Source organism: Ambystoma mexicanum, chromosome 3q, assembly GCF_040938575.1.
Source record: "Ambystoma mexicanum isolate Mex_15411 chromosome 3q, UKY_AmexF1_1, whole genome shotgun sequence".
Lineage (NCBI taxonomy): Eukaryota > Metazoa > Chordata > Amphibia > Caudata > Ambystomatidae > Ambystoma > Ambystoma mexicanum.
The window spans coordinates 471,459,093-471,465,092 of record NC_090926.1 but is presented as its reverse complement, the minus strand read 5'-3'; the positions used below and the strand labels follow the sequence as shown (position 1 = coordinate 471,465,092).

The 6,000-nt window shown below is 46.2% G+C and overlaps 1 protein-coding gene across 1 annotated transcript in view; it reads left to right on the top strand.

Moving 5' to 3' along the window:
• The first annotated feature begins 1,055 nt into the window (after window positions 1-1,055).
• Window positions 1,056-6,000, top strand: part of ATP10B (ATPase phospholipid transporting 10B (putative)) — a 620,207-nt gene continuing 615,262 nt past the window's right edge. Inside the window, exon 1 of the mRNA XM_069654269.1 lies at window positions 1,056-1,258. The gene's annotated coding sequence lies outside the window, so the exon portion shown is untranslated. The remainder of the gene's footprint in view (window positions 1,259-6,000) is intronic.

Here is a 6,000-nt window from a genome sequence, read left to right as displayed (position 1 = left end):
AGAGCAGTATTGGTGGTCTCTGCAGTCCCATTACGACATTAGCTATGCCATTCGACAGACTCTACTGCAGCCCTGTTTTAAACGTTGCATTCTGGGGCCTGTAGTCCTGGATTTCCTTATTATAAACCCAGGACTACAAATCCCAGAATGGATAGGTAAATACAGGCCTGGCTATCCTCCTTGAATAGAACGGTTAATGTTGTCATGTCTCCTTGAAGGGGCTGATTTCAATACAGAACGATGGCACAGGTAAGCTGGGGAGAGGGATTGCAACTGGGGTGTTGCTTGAAAATACAGATGTTTTTATGCACGGAGGAGTGGGGACCCCAAGGTACCTGCTGCTGATCGTAAGCGTGCTAATCCTGTTTCTAAAAATTAAATACAAGACGCTGTCACACTAGTTCCACCAGACAGAAGTGTCTGCCTCTGTATTGTGTCAACATTAACGGGGTGGCCTGTATGGGGTTAGGCAGGGCAAATAGTACTGGGTTTCCCAGAGTGGACTACTATGTTATGGCTCTCGGGCAGGCGAATTACCAGAGTTCTGGGTTAACGGGCCTGGTTCACCCAAGGTCGGAGCCGGAAGAAACAGTGTGTAGGGGGGCTTTGCCCCCTCACAGCAGAGGTGGCCTGAGATTTAGGGGTGAAATCCCTGGTACCTAATCCAGAGGGGTCTTAAGGGCCATGACACCTAGAATGACTGCATGTTGTCGATCATCCCTGAAAATTGCCGAATGGATTGGAGTTTAGACTCAATGGGGCTGAGTTCCCTGCCACCCTGGTACTTTGGTCGGAGGTCCCCCATGTTCTGAGCTGACCACGGCGGTTTCCTGAAAGATCTGTTGATAGGGAACAGGGGGGGCCGAGGGGGGAGTTCCTGACCGGTCGGTGGGGAGACTCTGCATTCCAGCTCCCCGTGGAGCTGTGCTGAGGGAGGGGCGCGCGTCTTGCTTCGGGCATTTAATGTATGCGCCTTCCACACGCGGTTTCTCGGGCACCGAGATGTGTCTGCCCGTCCCTTTGCGTGTGATATCCTGCCTCCTATGGTTTAAGCAGACACCCACGTCCCTGGGGGACACTCCCTCCCTGCTACATGGAGACGCCTTCCATCCTTGCTGATCAGTAACCAGCAGCCGAGCGAGGCAGCCCTTTCATATCACAGCCCCCCGCCCCCTGGACCAAGAGCAAGCACCCGGGGAATCCAGGCGGGGTCTGACTCGCCCTGCACGGGCCAGGGTCCCGAGCAGTGCACTTGCAGGTAAGGTGAGCCTCAGATCCCATGTCCCTGCACCCTCCGCGGTGCACGTGCACGCCTTCCCTGTTGTGATTGCTCTTTACAGCGCCACGCGGGGCTTTGCTGACAGTCAATGTGTACAGTGCACTGAAAAGTTTTATTCAGCGGTGTTTACTGTGTAAGCTATATCTTCGCGCAGTGCCCTGCTGTCGGGAAGTGTGTAGCGTGCACGTCTCGTGTCCAGTTAGCTCCCAGCAGGGTCTCATGGAATGTTGTGCCCTGTACTTTGTGTGCAGTCATCGTTCTCTTTCTTGCGGTAAGTCTGTAGCTGTCACTTCGTGTTACTCTGCTCTTCTGCCCGCCTTCTCAGTTTCTTAAAGTTTACTGATCGGATTTTTTTACAACGTGTACATTGTTTCACTTTTGGGCGTACATTGTACGTCGTTGGGGTTTTATTGGTTGTTTTGTCCAGCTGTTTTGCGTGTCGCCAGTTGGATTGCCTAGCCTTTCACTGTTGGTGTCTGGGACAGTTGTCTCGTACCTCCCGAAGGAAAAGGTGTGCAGTGTCAGACGAGAAGCGTAAGATTGACTGACTGGGCATGGAGGACAGCCCCTGCTCTCAATGCCCCCCGCTAGTTTACTGCACACGTGGGGCTGAGAGCTGTGCACAACTGCAGAGAAGTTCAGTTTGGCATTGCTCTCAAACCTGCACTTTTTACATGCATCACAACACCCCCCTCCCCAATAATATTGCCCCAAAGTTCCTAGAAGGCAATTCTGTTGCCGGTGAGCGCTAATAAAATGGTTACATTTCTCATGACGTGTCTTGTGGTCTGGGGCGCACAGCTGCGATGTGCTACATTTTTGTACCAAGAAGTTTGCCAGCTTGGAAGCACTATTACCACAGCAGTGTGTAAAGTTTCACGCCGTTGTGTTATGTGATGCAAGAGCCACATGATGGACGTCCCTAAAAAGCGCAGCCTTTGGCTGACGGAGAACTTTCAAAATAACCTGACCAAGACATGCTGCTGTTTAAAAAAAAAAAAAACACGAAGCGATGAGAAGGCGGGGTGTTCAGAAATGTGTGTGACGCCTACACTTGACCAGCAGGTCAGAGGTCACCAATAAAAGACTGCAGACGGGGCAGGCCGATTGTCATGAGACACGCCTCCTTTTTTTTGTCATCATTGTGATTCGAACCTTGTTGTCACTGGCCTCTTAGAAAGCGGAATCAGGTCACGTGATGAGCGCGGAGGAGCGCCAGACTCTTGTTATAGACTACACCCATTTTTCTCATGTTGGTATCTGCAACAGGTGGCTGCTGATGCAAGTAATAAGGGTATATGCTTTTCATAAGAGGTTCGCTGGATGATGACTATAACTTGCGATACATAAAACGGAACTCATGATTCAGATTTTTCCCAGTGTTGAGGCATTATCATTTTAAAATGTTCACAAATAACACTAGCGATCTTTTCGCGTTTTTTAGAGAAATTCAAATGGGATTGTTTTTCCCCTTGAAAACAATGTTTTAAATAGATTAAGGCAGTATTTCTTTGTTAAAGGTTTTCCAGTGACAACTCGACTCTGCGGCACAACCTGGAATACAGACACTGCTTCTTCAAGGCTCACGACGTCACTGCCAGGCAGGCCAAACGGCTCCCCTTAGCCACTTCATGGGACCACATCTTTTCATAGATTCGTCTGAAGCAGGTCTGCAACTTTTAGCTCTCGAGATGTTTTGGACTGTAACAGTTTATTGAGAAGCCACACTGAACACTTTCCCTCCCCCCTCAAGTGGTTATTCAACAAACTGTTTAACAGATTCTGTTTTAGCCCTATCTCACACACGTATCATGCCCCCTGTATCCCTCGCCAATGAGCTAACAATGAGCCAAGAACCAGGCCGGTGTATGGGAAATATATTGGTATTTATTTAAATTAAAGTAATAGAAATGAGCACGGAAATGTTAAACACCACTTTATCCATGGCACAACACAGTCAACTTCTCTCAGCATAAATAAATCACAAAAGTGAGTTAAAAAGAGCATCATTACAATTCTTCACTTTGTTAACATTTCGCTTCACGAGATAATTACACTGATCAATAACAAAGGCACTAATGTAATGTGCGATTTTGATTTTCCTGCAGGCTTAAAAGGCTAGTAGTAGGATTTCAAGGTCGGTAATTATGATTTTGCCCACACTTTTGGTTTAAAATAAACACAGTTATCGGTTTGTTTTTCAGTGCTTTGAGGAATTTTGGATTTTAGACCCCCCTCCCCTTACTGAAGGACCGGTGTTGGGGAAGCTGGAAAAAAATACACTTCTCTTCCTTAAAGAACTTTGGGTCAGCTGGACAACAAGGATTACCCAATTAATGGGTAGGCTATAGTTTTCAGTACACACTGGCAAGTGAGCTTTGTTCATTTTGATTATTTTTTTTATTCACCCCATAGGGTTCTACCAAATGGGGAATTAATTAAATTAATATTTTTGGTTAAATAGGCCAAGGATCTACACAGTTTTTTGCCCCTTTCCTCCACCCACTATAAAGGTAAAGGATTCAAGTCAAGCAGACTTCCCCCCCCCCCCACATTTTGGTTTCCCACCGCTCAGTTCTACTTACATAGCAATCATCTGTTTTAAGGTTCAGGAAAGCAAACTTCATCCCAGGAACAACTCATCCCAGGAACAAATGGGCAGGGGTCTGGTCACTCCACTCTCAAAGATAACCTCCCGCTCTCAACCATAGGACACAGTCAGCTTTGAGACCTTCCTAGAGATGGACAGCTCTATCCAAATGCACTCTCAGCAATCTCCTCTAGTGTCTCTTTACAACTGTCAGGTGGTACTTTTCAGCAGCCTTCCTGATGTCTGTCTCTTCTCTCTGTCCTCCTATCTTTCTCCTTTTTCTTTGTCCCCTGTCCTAGTGCAGTCCGCTTTATATAGCAGCGATGACACCACCAATTTTACAATCTTGGCGAAGAACCCTGCAATAATCCCTGTCACTAGGATTGGACAGCTGCCCTTCTCTCTCTGCCCAAACCCAGCCTCCAAGTCAGGATTAGCTTAGGAATCTGGAGCAACATATGGCAATTCCCATTCATCGGCCTCCTTTGTTCTCATTTCAACTTTTTGGCAAAAACTAGTTATGTATCACAACTTCATAATTTTACTAGCAACTGCCAGACTAAACATATTTTCTGATTTAGCCAATCATGGAGCATTAGATAAGCGTACCACCAAATCCATACAATGTAGCATGGCCATGTAGCACCTTTTCTGCTGTTTCCATAAAAAGCACAACAGTTATGAATATTAAGCATATCCCTAATTTCATTTTCCACCCAATCACCCACTCCCTCACATTTGGAACATGTTCAGATAAGCCAGAAACCTAGTTTAACTGGCCATTACAGTTCCCACAATCGCAGAAAGATGAAATTATGTTCCCAAAATTGCCTGGAAAATACATAAAAAATGGTGCATAGATGAAATCCACCCGTCTTATGATGGCTAAGAAAAAGGCCTAAATTATAATAGTCCTTTTAAATAAATTGTGAATCTTCATGTGGGACAAATGGTCCTGCCTCCTGCCTTCCGGCCATTTGTTTTCTCTGGGGCAGCCTATGCCTTGATCGGTGTCCTTTGTGTTGGAAGGTTGCTCTTTGAAGTGGGTGCCCCCATTTTTACACATATTGGACGTGCTCCAGCCAAGGGTGACTGTTCTTGATGTCCATGCTTTCAGAGCCAGCCGGCCTGGAGAGCAATGGATTTCGATGCCTTTAGCTGGACATTTTATTGTGGTTGGTCATTAGATGGGAGATGTGACATCCAGACTGAGAGTGGGAGTTTTCCTTTGTGAAGTTTTGCCCACAGTCACCAAAAGGGTCTGCCTTGGGCTGACATTTTTTTCATGAAGACAAAGTAGCTCTTCAAATGTCACTGGAGTTTTGTGGGTGAAACATAATATACATTGCTCTTTGTCAACCTACACATCATGTTTTGTTTTCCTGACATTTTCCTTTGCACAGTGATATTTCTTTCACTTTTACTTTTTAAACCGTTTTCATTTGCACACACATGTCCAGGCCGTTTTTGTTTTCAGTGTTTAAAAATCCTGTTTTCCATGTGACCGGTATGTTTGATTTCTCCTTCTTCTGTCAATTAAGATGCTGCTTATCCATTGGTAATGATAGGTAGGCCCCTTTCCACATGACTTTCATTTTACTAGAAATACAAAAACAAAGGCCAGGCCGTTTGTTTTCAGTGTTTAAAATCCTGCCATTCACGTGAAAGGGAGTTCTGTTTTGGACAATCAATGCACCCCACAGGACCAAGGACACTGTGGGCCTCATTATGACCCCAGCAGTAGCCGTGCCGGTAAAAACGGCACGGTTGCCGCCAGAGTAATTTTTTTCCGGCGCCCGGCAATGGGGACTTACCGGGGCATTACAGCCTCTACAGTCCTGGTAATTCCCCATTGCCGGGGGCTGGAAAAAATGACTTCCCATTCGAAAACCCCATTTGACTCAATGGGTATGGGGAGGACGAAAGGACCAGCACTGTGTGCAACAGTGCCCGTGCTTCCGACAACTCAAATCCTGTGATCAGGGTATTATATGGGGCAGAAACAAGAGGCGTGATCACTGAGGATAAATGTGAAGAGTCGACTAGTCTGTCTGTTTGTGTATTTGTGGTATATCAATGTGTGGAAGAGCAACAATTGTGTAAGGAGAGTTGAAAAAAGGTCAAGGGAACA